The following is a 17606-nucleotide window of genomic DNA, read 5'->3' on the forward strand; positions in this document are numbered from 1 at the left end:
AAAAGAAGAAAAGAATCCATGATGATTCTGTTTATATGAAAAGTTCAAAAAGGGGCAAAATTAATCTATGATGATGAAAGTTAAAATTACAGTTACCTATGTGAGTAGGTACTCACTGGGATAAGGCACAAAAGAACTTTCTGGAGTACTGAAATGAACCACATATTGATCTGGGTGATAAAATAATAAAAATCAGAACAATGTTACCTCTGGTCAGGTGAATGCTTGGAAAAGGACTTGAGAAAACCCTCTGGGATCATAAAAATTTTGGAATGTTGACTGGGTTGTATAAGACTCATGAAGCTGTACACTTAAAATATAGGTATTTTGCAATGTGTGCACAATATGTTGAAGAAAAATAAAGAAACAAAAAAAATATGCCTGTCTGCAACCCAGCAGGGAGGAAGAATGACACTAAATTTTACCTGAAGCTGAAACCCAGAATATCTGAAGGTACTGAGCCTTTAATCCCATATCATTTATTTCCAAATAATTCTATCAGCATCATCAGGTGTTTAAATTCAGACTATTTTTCCTGCGAAGAGGTTGTTACACACACCAGTTTTCATCCATGAGCCTTTTCACATATGAAACTACCAATGCCCTCTTTCTACTTGACCCTGTACCTCACCTGTGCAAAGCCAGGAATAAGTGTCTCATATTTGATGGCACTCTCTGCTGACAAAGTCTGGAACCAAATCCAGAGGGAGAAAGTCTGGCCTTCAAGGAGCTGAGCTGGGAGATGGCATTGGTCCCTTCCAACCAGGCATCAAAGCACTTCAAGGAGAAGCCCCCGTGAGCCATCCATATACATGTCCTGAGCAGCAACTACCCTGGACCTGCCTACGCTCTCCTTCAACGTGTAGGTGGTGAGGTGACCCCTTAGTATAATTCCGCCTCATCCTCAGGCAGCAATCTCCAGACCAATCCTGTCTTTCTTTTTCCTGCTGTGAGCACTTGTAACAGTTTGACTCCCCAGAAATTCCTACAGAGAGCAAAAGTGCTTCAAATAGCTAGAGAGCAAGCTTTGTGCGTATGTATTGTCTGCTCTAGACAGAAATCAAACCTTTTGAGAAAAACTAAATATTGCTATAGGACATGAAGTAAGCCTCCACATGTTTTAGGTGGACAGAACCTGGCCTCTGACACTTTCCACCACCCTCCACCCCGTATCTGATCATCTTTCTGATCACATCACTATTTACCTACCCATGAGTCAGTAAATAGTGCCCCCAGGCCACCCTACCCACCAACATACACACAGACCCTCACACTCTTTTATCATTCCTACTTCCATACTTTTGCACAGCCATTTCTCCTGATTAGAACATCTTTCCTTTTACTTTTAACCAAATCAGGCCCATTTTTTCTTTTCCATTCTGCTTCAGGACTACTCAGCTGCATGACACAGTGGGTGCTCAAAGCATCACCCTCCTTAGATATTCCACTGAGTGGCATGCAAGACCATTTCATAAAATAACGAATTAAGGATCAAAAAGGAAAACGGGAAACTAGCTTGGAGTCAGGGTCCAAATCTTTCTTTGCCCTGACGTTACCACCAACCAGCTCTGTGACCCTGGACAAACCACTCAATCTTCCAGGCTCCCCACTTTTTCATTTTTAGAATTAAAGTCTATTTTAGAATTTTAATTAGAGAGGGATCTAAAGGCTCTACCAAGGACTATAGAGATGCTATGTGCATATGTTCACTAACTCTATCTTGACTGTGAATTGTCAACAGGAGAAATTCCACTTCTTCCTCCCTTGTGTGGACCCATGAGGTCCCTGAACAGATCCAAGTAGACACAGCACTAATTTACCAGTACATGCCTACCAGAATTAGAACTTTGTGCCCCAGTTGAACATAGGGTCAATGTTCAATAAATATTGGATGTCTTATGCAAAGAAAATATTTGATAAATTTTCCCAAAATAAGAGGTTGGGGTTGCAAAGAAATGAAAGAGAGCAAGGAGGAGAATGTTACAAAGAAGAGTGAATGGGTATCATGCTAAGAACTGGAAATGCTTGGGGAAAAGACATGAAATAAGTAGAACAGAACAATAATCAAAGACGTAGCCAAAGAAAATTTCTTTGAAATAAGTGAAGATCTGAGTTTGCAGAGTATGAATAACATGGTGGGCTTCAGGCAAAATCAATGATGAGACTTAAAATTAAGCACCAACTGATAGTATTTTGAAAGACTGGAAAGTTCCTATAAGCATCAAGAGTTTTAAAAACACATCTCTGTCAAAACAAAACAAAACAAAAAAAAACAAAGCAAACAATTCTTAGACTTCAGCATCTTAATTTGAAACACTGTGATATATTGGTGAAGTTGATGAAAATCGTAATAATAATCCCAAATGACTGCAGTGGCAGCTAATATGTACTGCAAAATTGGATCCACCTGTCACTGTTCTTAGTGACAGAACTGGAGTCTGTCTTCCAAGTAATTTTTTCTCTAAGGAAGACCGACCCCAGTCCACCTTGAGGTGAATCAAAATCATGACTCAAGGATGGAGGGATTGATATACTAAAAGGGTTGGTCTTATGGACACACAAAATTTCTCTGGAATAGTCTTTCACTGTTCCCCTTCTCCAGGTGACTCATATTTCTTGTCTTTAAGAGTGTGTTCTCCTCTGGGATGCCCTCCTGGATATTACCTCAAGGCTCTCTGTTCTCTGGGCTCAATGGGTGTCTCAGCTCAGGGTCCCAAGAAACAAAACTTGAGACAAGGATTCTGGGCAAGTGACTGGAGGAATTCTGAGGAGGAGTAATGGTAGGACAAAGGTCAGGAAGCTAAGGATGGATGTAATATGGGCTGCAGACTAGATCAGTCTGATCCCAAAGGAGCTCTGGAGCACAAAGTGCACCACCTCACTCATCTCCCATTGAGGCAAGGGTGTCAGCTGTTTGTACCCTTGTGTCATTAATTGGGTAGAGGCTGCTCAAGGGGTGCAGGCATTGTTCCTCAGCCAAAGAGCATCCACGTGGCTGAGGAGTTACTCCGGGAAGAGTGTAATAGTTTCCTAGGGCTTCTGTATCAAGATACTACAAACTGGGTGGCTTAAAGCCACAGAAATTTATGGTCTCACAGTTCTAGAAGTGAGAAGTCTGAAATCGAGGTGCCAGAAGGGACATGCCCCCCCTCCCCCCACCTCCCTACCCCTACCAAAACCTCCAGAAAAGAATCCTTCCTTCCACTTTTAGCTTCTGGTGCTTGCTAAGAATCCTTGATCTTCCTTGGATTAGAGGTGTGTCTATCTGATTTCTCCCTCTGTCATCAGTGGCCTTCTCCCCTGTATGTCTGTGTGTCTATGTCCAAATGTCCCTCTTCTGATAAGGATTCCAATCACATACTAGATGAGCACCTACCCTACTCCAGTATGACATCATTTCAACTCAATAAATTACATCTGCAAAAATCCTCCTTATTTCCAAATATGGTCATGTTCTGAGGCTCTAGGAGAAACATGAATTTGGCGGGAGGGGGAAACAATCAATATTCAATCCAGTACAAGGGGCAATTGTGAGCCACTAGCAGCCATACTCATGGCAACTAGGGGATGGGTGCCGGCCAGGGGAAGGAGACATGGACTGTGCATATCAACAGTGTCCTCTGTAGTGGACAGGCCACTCAGTGCTCCCAGGCACAAATTCATCACAGAACTTGTACAGTTCATGACCACATGCTGGTGGATCTGTCTGAAGAACAAACACCAAGCCATCTCTACCTGTGTCCCTAGACCCTATCACAGGGCCCTCTCCACAGTGGGCTTCATCCTGGAGCCATAGCACCCCAGCAGTTCTTCCCTCCCCAATGTGTTTTTTTTAATATTTTATTTATTTATTCATCAGCGACACAGAGAGAGGCAGAGACACAGGCAGAGGGAGAAGCAGGCTCCCCGCAGGGAGCCTGATGTGGGACCCGATCTTAGAACTCCAGGATCATGCCCTGGGCTGAAGGCAGATGCTCTACTGCTGAGCCACCCAGGGATCCCCCCCAGTGTGGTATTTAAGGAGATGAACCATCCGTGAACATTATTCTTCCCTTTTCTGCCATAGTATTTCTTAGAAATCTAAGCAACTTCTTTCTATGGCAGACCCACCTTTTGGCCGTATACAGCAGATTCTGGTGGCACCCAGACCATGTTCTCTAGACTTTCCTAGAGGTCACTTGTAGTTTCAGTGGATAATACTGCCATGCATTGATGACTTCCTACCTCCAGCACCTACATCTCCCTGTCCAGTAGCTTTCTACAGCTGCCAGACTTCGATGGCAAGCCAGGATATTACCGCTCCCAGCTCCCAGTAACAATTCTCCCAGTGATGAAGGAGAGTTGATAGATAAACATCCCAGTTTCCTGGATCCTCGGTGGGACAATGGGCCTGTTTTATTTAGTCTTTCAAAGGATCTCTAGTGAGAGGCTGAGCATCAGATACCATCCCCCGGCCCGAAACTACCAGCTGTGGTTCACGTGCCCTTTAGAAGTCTTCCTTCCTTTCCTGCCTCACTTCGCCTTCCCTTTACCAGTGTTCTCTTCAAATTCCAAAAAAATTACTTGCAAACAGTTGTCTCAGAGTCTGCTTTTGGAGAAATCCAAAGTAAGATATTAGGAAAGTTAGGTAACTTCTCCTTGGCTCAGTTTCCTCATCTGAAAAATGGGGATGACAACACCTCCCTCATATGCGTTTGCCATTAGGATCACATGAGGTAGTAGAAGCAACAGTCTCAGGACAGCCCTAGTTCGTCACAAGTGTGCTGTGTTCCACTATTGTCTACATCTTCCCAACCAGTAGTTGGTGGGAAACCCAGCTGGTGCCCTTATTTTGTGCCCCTGCCCCCATCCAGAGACACAAGGATTCTATTAAATGCATTCCCTTTCCTGTGTCAGGATAAAAAGGGGCCACAGTGATGTCAGAGTATACTCCTGCCAGTATTTTCACAAGCAAATACATTTAGGAGTATTACGGTCTACTTAACACAGTCATATTACAACCAATGCAGTCATTTAAAAAAATGCATAATTCAGTAATGACCTAGCACCAGGCGAGATTTCATGATCTGTAACACTCTGTCTGCTCCTGGCTCCTCTTTCTTCCCCCAGCGCCTCGATAGTTTGGAGATTACTCTTTGCTGGGCCACTTCCCAGAATTAAGAACAAAGTAATCGTTCTAGAAGAGCCTCTCTTTCCTTGCCTGCTAATCAAGAGTCCTAAGAAAGTATGAATCGGGAGTCTCTTTCTCCGAGGGAGGGGCCCAGGAGAGCCAGGATTCTGGTCAGAATCAGAATCAGAGCACTGCAGAAACATCTGGTCCTGGAATAGCACAGGTCTGTGCACAGGCACCGTCTGCCTCTCCTGCCCCAACCCCATCCAGCAGGCAGGCTATAGAGAATTGAGTGGAAGGAACTCGGGCTCTGGCCAGTTTGAATCTCTGAGTTCCAGAGACATCCAATCAGTAACACGTGCAGGATGAACAGTGGACAAGGGCAAATGCTCTCTCAACCCCAGTGGACGAGGGCAAATGCAGGCTCTACCCCAGGATTTACCACATGCAGACTCCTTTACTCCTCCTATCACACCCTGAAGTAAGCACTATCATAGTATCCATTTTACAGACAAGGAAACCATCTGTAAACCTTAGTTATATACCTCTGGTCTTCTGGATCCAAGCCCACCCTGTTATAACTGGATCTGTGACTCTGGGACAGGGATTCTAGAAACTTTACCTCGGGTTCCCTTGCCAGCCTTGGCTCAGTCCTACCAGTGGAGGCTCTCTGCAGAGATCAGAAAGGTGGAAGAGGGAAGAAAATGCTGGGAAATCTCCCATCTGACCCTGCAGAAGCATTACCATCCATGGCCTCCCTCTTCAGAGGGCCCAGCATCACCCAGCAGGGCTTGTCCTCCACACTCCTATTCCTTTGGGTTACCACAGGCCCTGGGTGTGATAGATGCTTCCTGCAATTCCTGGCTACCTTAGTGCCCCATGTGTGTTCTGGCAACCTCCCAACACTTGTGTAACTCCCTTCAATAAAACTCTCTGAAGTATCTACTCTCTGACCACCTAATGGTGGTCATTCCACCTTTCCTTTGGGATTTCCTTCCTGGATCCTGACTGAGAGAAGAAGATCGTAGAATAATCTCAACTTCGCATGCGAGCAAACGAAGGCACAGAGGTTGAGAATCTTGTCCAAGATCATGCAGCTATGACCTGGTGGCTTTTGGACACCTGGGATGCCTTGCTCTGGTCTGCGAGTCCCACCGATGCACCTAACCGGCCCATTGCTCCTAACACTGGGGTCAGCAGAAGGGAGGTGAGCAGATAAGAGCCAGGGAGGTAATTTTTTGTTGTTGTTGTTCAAGAACAAATACTGAGGGCTGATTCTATGCTCGGAAGATAGGGAGTCAAAGCCAATAACTGTCTCTACCCTGGAAGAACCAAAGAGGCCACAGCGAGTGAGAGAGACACAGGAATCGATAAGGGGCAAAATGCTGTGACAAAGGCTGGACAGCAGCAGGCCAGGGTTCAGGGGACACAGAGAGGAGTGTGGTACACAGAAGAGTGGCCCTCAGAAGATGCCCACGCCCTAATCCCCCAGCTTTACATGGCAAAAACAACTCTGAAGACGTGACGAAGTCTTGAACGGACCGAATGTAATCAGAAGGACCCATGTAAGTGAGAGAGGAAGGCAGAAGAATCAGAGCCAGAGAGGGGCTGAGAGATGCTGCACAGCTAGTTTTGAACACAGAGGAAGGGGCCACCAGCAAGGAATACAAGTAGCCTCTACAAACTGCAGAAGGCAAGGGAACAGACTGTCCCCTGGAGCCCAAGGAAATGTAGCCCTGCTGCCCCACTGTAGACTGTTGACCTCCATATTTGTAAGATAATGAATTTTTATGTTTTAAGCCACTGAGTCTGTGGTAATTAGTTACAGCAGCCCTAGGGAAGTTCTTTGAGTAGGAAATCAGATGGAGGAAATGAGGGAAGACATCCTGGAGAAATCAGATCATGAAATCATAAAAGAAGAAGAGAGTCTAACCGGCATCTGGGGAGGAGGAGCCTTCAGACAGATGAGAAGAGCCTGTGTCATTCTAGAATGGCACAGCCCGCTGGAGCATAAGATTGGGGAGGGAGAAATGTAAAAGTCAACAGGGACCAGACAAGGAAAGGTCTTCTTGAGGAGTCAGGGCTTTGGCCTGAGACTTTGTAAGGAGTGGTGTGATATAGGCACCTGTTCTTTCTGGATTACTCCTGAATGTAGGGTGAAGAATGAAGCTGAAGGAGAGGCATCTGAGTCAGGGGACGTCATGTCCATCACTGAGAGGGAGATGACGGATGTCTGGACCAAGGTAATGGCCACGGGGCTGGAGAGGAAGAGGACTAGACTCAGGTTTAGGGCACAGGCCAGGACTTGATCACTGATTGGATCGAAGGCGCAGCAAAGGGACCAGTACAAGCACAAGATTAGGATCCAACAGGCCAGGTGAGTCCTGGGCACATGCACACCTGCAGAGCCCAGACTTCCACAATGCCTGCCTGGTGTAGATATGAAATATCCATCTCAGACCCCCTGCCCAGCATCCCAGGGCACTGTACTGGCTTCTGCACACAAGGCCCAGTACTCTGGACTCCATCTCTCTGCATTTTCATATTCATTTTCCCTTGTAATGGGCAGTCAGACAGAGAGTTTGGCCTATAACCTCTATCACTTATTTTTATGACTTTGGGCAATTTAATTAATTTCCCTGAACCTCAGTTTTTCCATGTATAAAACCAGAGTAATGGATCCTATCTCACTGGGTCCTTGTGAAGACCAAATGCAGATATCTATAGCATGACAGGCCTCAGATAAGTGTCAGTTATTCCCTCCTCCCACCCCTCACACCCTCCGGCTCTTGTCCCTCTCCCCATCCCATAGCCCCCTGCATTAAGGGTCATTCCACCATTCCTCAAGCCTCCCGTGATCTCCTCTCTGAGCATCTGGGGAGCACTAGGGCATCTGGGGCTCCTGTAGCACATGTAATGAAATCAATTTCAGCTCTAAGCATGAGGGAGCCGCTCATCTCCCACCAGGTCAGGCCACACAGCAAGGACCAGGGGGAGAACATAGCAGCTGTCTTGACAGAACACGTCTGAGAAAAGCAGGAGTAAAGGGAAAGGAGGTTCTGGGGAGGAAGGGAGGGAGGGAGGCAGGGAAGATGCAATTCAGGGCAACCAGAGTCCAGGCAGCTCCATCAGTTGCTATGCTACCAACCGCAGTGAAAGAGCACAGGAAGGGAGCTGGGGCTTTAGAGATATTGTTATTTTGCAAATTTCTCTCCTCAGCATATCCGGGTATGGGGGGGGGGGGGGGGGGGGGGGGGGGGGGGGGGGGTGTTGAGGGCTGTGTTTCTAAGCTGCTCAAAAGGCCCAAGTGACTACAAATATCCAGTGCTGGAAAGTATCAGGAGAAGGTGTCCAGATGGATTAGGAAGCTTGCCCACAACAGCCTAAACAGTTTGTGCAGAGAGTTTAAGAGGTGAATGATGCCCCCTTTATATAAAGGAACTGAAAAAATGGCCTCTTCCACACACCCCCCCCCAGCCCCACCCATGGCTCCACCAGGGGCTGCCTCTGCAGTCTGCCAGCCAGCATGAAGACAGAGTTAGCATCAGGCCTACACTGCAGCCCACTGGGAAAGGACTTAGGAACAACAGAACACAGCAAGGTCCATGGGTCTCTGTCCTCTCATAGACCAGAGGCCACATTTCTGACTCAGACAGGTGGACACCAGGCTCTGAGAACAGGATGGGTGGCTTCATGTTGGCACCCACCACAGCCCACTGCAGCCAGGTACTTCTGTGGCAGGGAGAGAATATGAGGGAGAAGGCGGCATATTTCCTGGGTATCACATTTCAGACACTCTTCTAGATACCACTAGGTACCTTCATCATGTACATCTTAAGCACAGACAGAGGTTAACCCAAAAAGACACAGAGCAACCTCTGAGGGTATCGACAAAGTGACAGAATTTTTAGACAGAATGCCTTCCTGGGACAAAACTCTACTTGAAGATAGAAGGTAAAATAAGCTTGAGTTTTTACATGCATAAAAGGTTTCAAGGGAATACCATCTTTACACAAATTCTTTCACAGAATACAGAAGAGATACTTCCAAACTCATTTGACAAGCCTAGGATAACTGTCATGCCAAGACCTTACAAAGATATCACAAGAAAAGAAATTTCTAGGCCAATCTCTCTCATAAACAGAGAGATAAAAAGTCTACACAGTATATTAGCAAACCAAATCCAGTGATACATAAAATGAGTAATAGATCGTGACCACACTGGGTTTATTCCAGGACTGCAAGAACAGTTTAATATTAGAAAATTAACCAGTATAACTCATCATATTAACAGACTGAAAGATAAAAATCATTCAACAATCCCAGGAAATGCCAACGAAGCATTTGATGAAAGTCGGTATCTAACCATGCCACAACTTTTAACAAACTAAGAAGGGCAAATTCTTTAATCTGATAGCAAGAAACCAAAGCAGAGTCTAACATCACAATCAATACTTTCCCCCTAGTCTAGTTTTCCTGGATGCCTGAGCCACTGCAATGGGGCAAGAAAAAGGCCTAAAAAACACAAGGATTGGGAAGGAAGTAATAAAGCTCTCATTATTCATAGATGATACGATTATGTATGGAAAAAATCCCACAGAATCTCAAATTATGAAAATCAAAAACAAGTTTAACACACTTTCATATATTAAAGTCAATGTACTTTGCCATCCTGTACGTTATATTTCAATCAACAAAAAGGAAATAGCTTTAAATCATCCATTCGCACAATATGCATAGGCCTTTCTAACCCTGCTTCTACTTCTACCCTCTTCAGATCTATTCTCCACCTTGTAGCCCATATTACCCTGATCTTCCTAAAGTACCAACTACATTCCATCACGTGGCCTCAAACACCATGAGTGCCATGAGTGATAGGGCCCCTGCCTGCTTCTTCAGCTTCATCTCCTGCTACTGGTCTTCTCGTAGGCTCCAGACACACAGATCTGTTTTCAAATATTCCTAACGTGTTGTGATCCTCTCTACCTCAGGGCCTTTGCCCATACTGTTTTCTCTTCTTCCTGTTCACCTAGTTCACTCTCCACAGCTCAGCTCAAACCTTACTTCCTGACCTCCCTCCCCATGCTCTCAGACAGGATTCTTCAGAGCAGTTACATTTTGTGTGACTGCTCATGCCAGTCTTCCCCACTAGAATGTAATCACCACAAGGGCAGAGACCACTTATATATTTATCACTACCTTATTCACAGTACCTGCCTTGATCCTTGGTGCACAGTAAATACTTACTTCATAAGTATTTGTTGAATGAATGAGTCAACTCAAAAGTCAAAAGAAGAATCCTCTTCTGCTGTCAGGCAATCTGATTTTTTTTTTCATTAAAGCTTGGAGTGAAGAATATTTTGAGAGTAGAGAGGAGTCATAAGAATTGGTAGCTTGATATTATAGAAAACCCAGTAGTATAAGAAATCTTGAACAGAGCACTCTACCTCAGAAGAGGGGCTGCTCATCCCTGCCCAGAAAGGCCCCCTTGGTTCAGGTTGAGAACCCAGGTTGCCACTTTAAACATCAATATTAATTTTTTTATTAACTATTTTGGATAATTATAGACTTATACCAGCTCTAAGAAAAAATAGATCCTAAGTATCTTTTACTAAGCTTCCTCAATGATAGCTTCATGTGCAAGGGACATACATGCCTGGGTGGCTCAGTCAGTTAAGCATATGACTCTTGGTTTAGGCTCAGGTCATGATCTCAGGGTCATGAGATTAAACTTTGCATCAGGCTCCGTGTTCAATGCGGAGCTTGCTTAAGATTCTTTTCCCTTCCCTCTCTGCCCCTCCCTGCCAACTTGCTTGCCTGTTTACCCACTCTCTCCCCGCCCCGTCCCTAAAGTAAATAAATAAATTAAAAAAAAAAACTATCATGCAAGGGTGAGGATCCTGTTGCTTCCAAATATCCTGCTCCCAGATATACAAGGGTTGCAAAAGCATGCTAGGCAAAGAACTTGCATCAAGATCAGGACTGAAATACATTCATGTGGGTGATTTGGCTCGAGAAGTCCAACCATGGAGTCTGGCAAGATGGCTTCTCCCAAGAACATGCTGAAAGATGCACAGATGATAGTACAAATCCTGAAAAGATACGGGGTTTACAGAATATGAGCCAAGAGTTATAAATCAGATGTTGGAGTTTGCCTTCTGATATGTGACTACAATTTTAGATGATACAAAAATTTATTCAAGCCATGCTAAGAAAACTACTGCTGATGCAGATGACGTGCAACTGGTAATCCCGTGTTGTGCTGATCAGTCTTTTAAATCTCCTCCCCCAAAAGATTTTTTTTATTAGATACTGCAAGGCAATAATTGAGCCATATTCAGGCCCTAGATTACCACCTGATATATACTGTTTGCTCCAAACTATAGACTTAAGTTTTTACCAAAAAAGGCATCTACTTCTGTGGAAAGAATAATGGCTCTGTGGTTAAGTGTTGGCTCAGTTACTAGCAAGCCAAGTACTCCCACACTTGGCACACCAACCCCACAAACCATGTCTGTGTCACCTGAAGTAGGGACTCCAATGTCCCTCACAGGGCAAAGGTTTACAGTACAGATGCCTACCTCATAGTCCCCAGCTGTAAAAGCATCAATTCCTGCAATATTGCCATTCAGAATATTCTGATTAATCCATCATTAATTGGGTCCCAAAACAAGCTTATTACCACTAACATGGTGGTCATCACCAAATACTGCCAATGAAGCATCAGATGCATTAAAAAGAAAACAAGATGAAGATGATGATGAAGATGATGATGATGACAATGATGACTACGCTAATTTGTAATATAGCCCTGATGCTTATAACTTGTACACTCAGTCTTGAACCCACCAAACTGAAAATATATATATATGCTAGGTGTTTACACATTATGTCATAAAAAACTTAAATGATATTTAATAAGTAAATACAGTGATCTTTTCCAATTGAGATGTTGGATTTTTTTAATAGGATTAGCAATGGTTTTTCATCAGTCTTTAAGTATAAAAAATAAAGTCACTCATCAAAAAAAAATCTATCATGCAATATCACAACCAAGATGTTGACACCGATTAAGTCAAGACATGGCACATTTCCACCACTACAGGGAGCCCTCATGTTGTTCCTTTATAACCATACCCATCTCCCTCCTCACTCTCCCCACCCCATCCTCAACCCCAGGGAATCAGGAGTCCATTCTCCATTTCTAAAATTTTGACATTTAAAAAATAAATAAATAAAATAAATAAAATAAATAAAATAAAATAAAATAAAATAAAATAAAATAAAATAAAATAAAATTTTGACATTTAAAAAATGACAATAATATCTGAGGACTGGCTTCTTTCACTCAGTATAATTCCCTGAAAATACAACTAGGTGGTGGCACAAAGCCATAATCCATTTTTTATTGCTGAGTAGGATTCCATGGTACGAGGTACCATGGTATAACCATTCTATTCACGTGGTAAGGAAACATCTAGGCTGTTTCAGTTTTTAGCTACTACAAAACAAAGCTTCTATGGACAACTGCGGTTATACAGATTTTGTGTAACTAAGAGTTTTCCTCTCTCTGGAATAAATGTCCAGGAGTGCAACTGCTAGATCCTGCGGAATATGGAGCTGCTAAACTGCATTCCAGAGGGCCATACTATCTTATAATTCCCACCATCAATGAATGAGTGATCGGAGTTCTCTGCATCCTCACTAAAACTTGGTGTTATCATTTTGTTTTAGCCATTCTGGTATGTAGTGACACCTCATTGTGGTTTTAAATTTGCACTCCCCTAATGACTACTGGTATTAAACATCCTTTCGTGTATTTATCTGCCATCTGTATATCCTCTTCAATGAAATGTCTGCTCATAACTTTTACCTATTTTCTAATTGAATTACTGTTGTTTGTTTGGTTGGTTTTGTTGTTGTTTTTCTGCTATTGAGTGTTGAGTTTTAAGAACTCTTTATATACTCTAGATACTAGTCCTTTGTCACATATGTGGTTATGAATATTTGTTCCCACTCTATAGCCTGTCTTTTCATTCTCTTCACATGAGCTTTCACAGAGCAAAAGTTTTAATTTTGACAAGGTTCAATTCATCCATTTTCCTAGTTATAAATCATGCCTTCTGTGTTAAGTCTGTGTGCATTTTTTTTTTTTTTTTACTTTTTACTATACTCAAATTCATCAGTACTCACAAATCAGTTCAGGTTCCTGAAAAAAATCGTGTTCAATCAAACATTCAGTTGGCAAACATATAACTCTATTTGGTTCTATTTCCTGCTATAGAGCATTTTTCAGTAACACAGAAATGCTGAAAAATATGTCTGTTTTGTTTTGCAAGTTTTAGTGGCACTCTTCATTTATTTTTTAGAAGCATAATACTTTTAAAATTATGTTTTCAATCAGGATGATGGATAGTTGCTTAAAAATGGGAAATAGGAAGCATATGCTCCAAACTATTAAAAAGATGTAAGACAGTAAAATTCAGAACCTACAACCTGAGAGGCATGTATCCAACCCGACACTGTCCTTCAGAATCTCTTCAGTGGACTTGACAGGGAAGAAGATGGCAGTGTTACCTCAAATTCAATCAGTGGTTCATTATTAAGCAGCTGTCAATCTGGAACACGTAAGATATACTCATATTTAACATGAGACTTTTTTTTTATTATAGAGCTGCAAAGAGCAAAAACTTGGTATCTAGTATGCCAAAAGATCTTGAACCATATCTGCAAACGACCATCACTTTTTGGTGATGTTTGAAGACCCCCAATTACAATGGATAGTCTCTAAAACAGCCCCTAATGCTTCACTCTTCTGGTATTCTGTGCTCTTGTGTGACCCTGACTCCTTGAAAGTAGGCTAGAAGATAAAATCTTAAAAAAAAAAAAAAAAAAAAAAGAAGAAGAAGAAGGGCAGCCTGGGTGGCTCAGAGGTTAAGCACCACCTTCAGCCCAGGGTGTGATCCTGGAGGCCTGGGATCAAGTCCCACATCAGGCTCCCTGCATGGAGATGGAGCCTGCTTCTCCCTCTGCCTGTGTATCTGCCTCTCTCTCTCTCTCTCTCTGTGTCGCTCATGAATAAATAAAATCAAGAAGGAAGGAAGGAAGGAAGGAAGGAAGGAAGGAAGGAAGGAAGGAAGGAAGGAAGGAAGGAAGGAAGGAAGAAGAAAAGAAAAGAAAAGAAAAGAAAAGAAAAGAAAAGAAAAGAAAAGAAAAGAAAAGAAAGAAAAGAAAGAAAGAAAGAAAGAAAGAAAGAAAGAAAGAAAGAAAGAAAGAAAGAAAGAAAGAAAGAAAGAAAGAAAAGAACTCTTGTTAACTTCTAACAAAAGGAAGATAGCAAAAGTGACATGATGCTATTACATGAGATTAGGTCACAGAAACACTACCACCTTTCTTGCCCTCTACCTCTCTCCCTGTGCACGTCGGCACTCCCTCCTCCCCTTCTCTTCCTCCTTTCCCTCCCCTCCCTCTTCCCCTCTCTCTCCTTCCCATCTCCCCACTCTCTCCTCTTTTACTCCTTCTCTTTCCCTTTCCTTCCTGCCTCTTCTCTCCTCTTCCTTCCTCCCTCCCTCCCCCCTCCCCTATCTATCCTGTTGTGAGTTGTCTTATGGAGAGCCACAGATTCTCAAAGAAATGATATCTTCAGCCAACAGCTAGTGATGCTCTGAGGCCAATAGCCATGGGAGTCATTTTTTAAGAGGATCTTCTGAAAGCTGCTAACAGCCATGTAAGTGTGCGAACTTGGGAGCAGATCTTCCTGTGGACTAGACTCAGCCTCTGAAAGCCTCCAAGCCAGAATCACCCCATCACGCAGCACCACAATCTCTAACCCATGTCTTCAAGACAATAAATCCTTGCTGGTTTAAGATACCACATTTGGGGGTAAGATGTGACTAATACACTATACATACATATTCCATAAATAATTTTAAAAGGTGGAGGAAGGTATGCCTGGGTGGTTCAGCGGGTGTCTGCCTTGGGCTCAGGGCGTGATCCTGGAGTCCCAGGATCGAGTCCCACATAGGGCTCTCTATGGAGAGCCTGCTTCTCCCTCTGCCTGTGTCTCTGCCTCTGTGTCTCTCCTGAATAAATAAATAAAATCTTTATATGGAAGAATATTAGATGTGACTAAACATGAAAGTCTTGGCTACAAGTAATATAAAGAGGCACAATCAAATGCACACACACACAATGCTGAAAGCTTCCTTCAAGATCGGTTTCAGAATCACCTTTGAAATTAAAGCACACAAACCAGGAGAAGACTGAGGAAAGCTTGGTGGAAACTATCTGAGATAAAAATAAAAGGAGGCAGCCTATTTTAACTGCAGAATGCCCTCAAAGGAGACATTTTAATGCACTTAAAGACATGTTCGAACACTTGGTAAGCCCCGTGCTTTTTATTTTGCAGTGGTAAGCAAATAAGGGAATTAACATCTGGCCATTTTGTATATTTAGTCCATATATTATATGACAGCGATACCTACACAAAGGCATTAGTTTGGAATTACTTTAAAAAAGATACCTGGTGAAGAAACTGTCAACAAACTATCGATGGATGTTTGCATAGATGGGACTCAGCATAACACAGATACGACCACAGGGCAGGACAGAGGGGTCTCCACCAAAGAATCATGAATTCAAATGTTCTAGCACATACATTATCATTTACTAAGAGAAGCTAGTCTTAAAATCCGTCTCTTTATTTCTTAATGTGGTGGTATAATATGAAGGAAAAGGTTTAAAACTCACCTTTGTAGTCATATATGCAATAAAACGAGAAGTGAATTTGAAAGCTTGCCCTGCTACCAAGATATACCTTGGCCTATTCGGTGGGGCACATTGATGGTCTCAGCAAAATTGCTATCATTTTTCATTGAAGAAAAACACATATAAGTAATAACAAAGCTTAAAAAAAGGCCTTGCCTAAAACCTCTTCTAGATCTTAATCAGGAAAGCAATCTGATTAAAGTCACATATACCAAAGGACAAACAGGTTTAATGTAGCAATCCTCCCAAGGTATTAACATTTCTTTTTAAAGAACTGATCTCCAAGGGCATCGTTCCTATGGAGCTCTTCCCGGCTTAGAGGCCTTTATGTCCTCTTAAAATGGGGCCATGAATTTCCTCTCCTCCTTTGATACCCCTGAAGGAAAGGAAATGTAATTGCACATGTTCCTGATTGGAAAACCCAGTGAGGTTTCTCAACAGTTAAGATGTACTCAAGACTGACCCCAAACTGTAGATGCTCTGCCCAGAACGTTGATGTGAGAACATTTTGGTGTCTCACGGTCAATTCAAAAGCTAAAGTAACCAGTTCCTTTGCAGACAAGAAGCATGAAATGAGCCCCTCTAAAAAAAAAAAAATGGGAAGCCTCTGCAGGGCTGGCAGCTCCCAGGAGCCCTTGGAGAGCACTAGGCTGAAGCCACACCTAAGTGTCCAACAGCCTGGGTCCTGCCATGCCCATTTCCTACACGGTGCTGCGTACCACTTGACTAAAGATCCTTTGGATTAGGTTATGCCACTCTCTAAAAAGATCTTTAGTGGTTGCACCCATCTCTTGCACACAGCTGTGTATTAAAACGATGTGGACAAGTTCTAAAACAACTGATGTCCAGTTCCCAACCTTTACCAATCAGATCAGAATTTTTAGGGCAAGACCTAACACTGGCATTTTTTAAAAACGCTTCAGGTTTTCCCAATGTGCTGCCAAGTTTGAGAACCACTGAGCTACATCATTCATCTCATTCACCAAAATACCTTCCTGAACAATCATAATACTCAGACCATCTGGGTGATTCCTCAACCACCCTGCCCTTTAGTTAGTAATCTTGTACATGTTTCTGTGTCTCCAATGTCAGCATTGGAGGTAGCAAGGAAACAACACATGACTGACCACCTGACTGACTGAATCATTGAATGGCCTTCCTCACCTGTCTCCTCCTGGCTTGAAAAGAGTGCTAATGCTTACAAAGAGCCCTGCATAGAGGAAGCCAGCTGACTTACTCACAATTGTGGTGCTAATGCACAAAATCTAAGCAGTGAATGGGAGAGACAGCAGAGAAATCCAATCTTAAGAGATTTTCCTAGCCAACTACTTAAAGATCAATAGAAAGCACAGTCCCAAGGAGCCAAGACATCACCTCTTACTCTATATCCCCTTTCTCCATACAAATCCTCGTGCACTGAGATACCCCATGGATTTACACAAAATCACTATGATTATTCATGATCATCATGCAACTGCTCAGGGAGTTCCATCATCCTTCAAGGCCCTGCTAACACTTCACCTGCTTTGGAAAGCCTCCCTGACATCTTCCAAAGTGCGGTACATGCCAGTGGTACACGTGCAATTAAATCAGGTGCACACCAGTGGGCATTGATCCATAAATCAGTTTAACAGTCAAAGATGTACTTTAGCTTGCATTAGAAATCTATCAGACTTCCTTTTACTGTAGTAATATAATGATTATAATGATATTCTCATTTGAAAGATCA

At 43.0% G+C, this 17606-nt stretch overlaps 1 protein-coding gene and 1 pseudogene across 2 annotated transcripts in view; one reads left to right on the top strand and one right to left on the bottom strand.

Moving 5' to 3' along the window:
* PTPRT (protein tyrosine phosphatase receptor type T) overlaps nt 1-17606 on the bottom strand; it is a 1032653-nt gene that overhangs the window by 592946 nt on the left and 422101 nt on the right. The window lies entirely within an intron of this gene.
* On the top strand, nt 11137-11914 carry LOC100686826 (annotated as a pseudogene).

This window comes from Canis lupus, chromosome 24, assembly GCF_011100685.1.
Source record: "Canis lupus familiaris isolate Mischka breed German Shepherd chromosome 24, alternate assembly UU_Cfam_GSD_1.0, whole genome shotgun sequence".
In the NCBI taxonomy this organism is placed as follows: domain Eukaryota; kingdom Metazoa; phylum Chordata; class Mammalia; order Carnivora; family Canidae; genus Canis; species Canis lupus.